The following is a 1,423-nucleotide window of genomic DNA, read 5'->3' on the forward strand; positions in this document are numbered from 1 at the left end:
GTTGTAGAGACTTCTCTTGCCTGTTTGTATGCAGCCAACTGTATCTCTTACCTGAACCCAGAAGAAGAGGTATAGGATAAAATTAGGACAAATGCAATAGATTAGAATAATAGAGAACCATGGATCACCCCATTGTGCGGAGGGAGTGTGGGGGATGAGTGAATTAACCTGGCATACCTGTTGCCTATTTGTGGATGTACAGTGAAAAGTCTACACACACCTGTTCGAATTGTAGGATTTTGTGATGTAAGATAACCCATTTACTAATCCCGTGTCCTCTTCAAGTCATTCTACAGGTTTAAGATTTAGATCTAGGCTCAGGCTGGACCAATACAAAAAAATTCATCATCTTGCGTTCTTTCTCTGGGATTTGTTCTTTAGGTACTTGTCATGCTGGAAAGGGAATCATTTTCATCATTTTTCATCTATTTATCTATCCATATCCATGATATTATCTATCTACCCAGTCATTGGTGAAGAGAAGCAGCTGCATAGTATGATGCTGCCACCACCATTCTTCACTGTGGGCATGGTGCTCTTTGGGTGTTATTTTGTGAAATAAAACATTTCACGAATTCATAAATTTATTAAATTGTAAGTGAGCATGGATGTTTTTTATCTGTGTTTGTGGGGTTGGAGGGTGGTTGAAAAGATAAGGCAATTCTTGGAAGGTTTTCTAAAAAGATGTGTCCTGTTAATTTTGGAGGGACATCCAGTTCTTGGTCACAGGCCACACACCGTGTGGTTCGCACCTCTGTATAACACCGTTCATGCTTTGACACAGAAATGCTTCCTTTGGGTCTTAAGGAAAGTAAGTTCCATTTTGACATAATCATGACATGACCCCAAAAATACATAATCAGATAATTTTTTGACTAAGAAAACTACTTCTTTTTGAAAGAAAGATCAATATTTGGTTTCACCTTCAGGATCATGATCCAAGTGTGTTAAAAAAAAACCCATGAAGATACAGAGAGGCAGAGATAAATATAAAGTGAAACAGATCAAAATAAAAAGTTGATCTGTTCAGGGAGAATAACACTGAATAAATGAAGTTTATTTTTCTCCATCTTTAAGCACTGGGATCAGTGAGACTAATAAAAATCCACCAAGAAACAATACTTTTTGCTCAATACACCCACACCCACACACACACACACACAAAGTTGTCTCACTAAATCCAAAATCCTCCCATAACCTAATAGAAAGCAATAGTGAATAGTGTAATGGCCCGTATTTTTCTCTCTCCTTACACACACACTCATTAAAAAAAATAAAATGATCACCATTCAACCTAGATAACACTAGATTTAAAAAAAAGCACACTCATAGGCAGGAAGTGTAGAATGTCAGCTCACAGACATCCTGTGTAAAGATGTTATCAAAATGACTAAAAAACAGGTTTTGTCTGTTATATTAAGCA

This window comes from Hemibagrus wyckioides, linkage group LG06 (assembly GCF_019097595.1).
Source record: "Hemibagrus wyckioides isolate EC202008001 linkage group LG06, SWU_Hwy_1.0, whole genome shotgun sequence".
Classification (NCBI taxonomy): Eukaryota; Metazoa; Chordata; class Actinopteri; order Siluriformes; family Bagridae; genus Hemibagrus; species Hemibagrus wyckioides.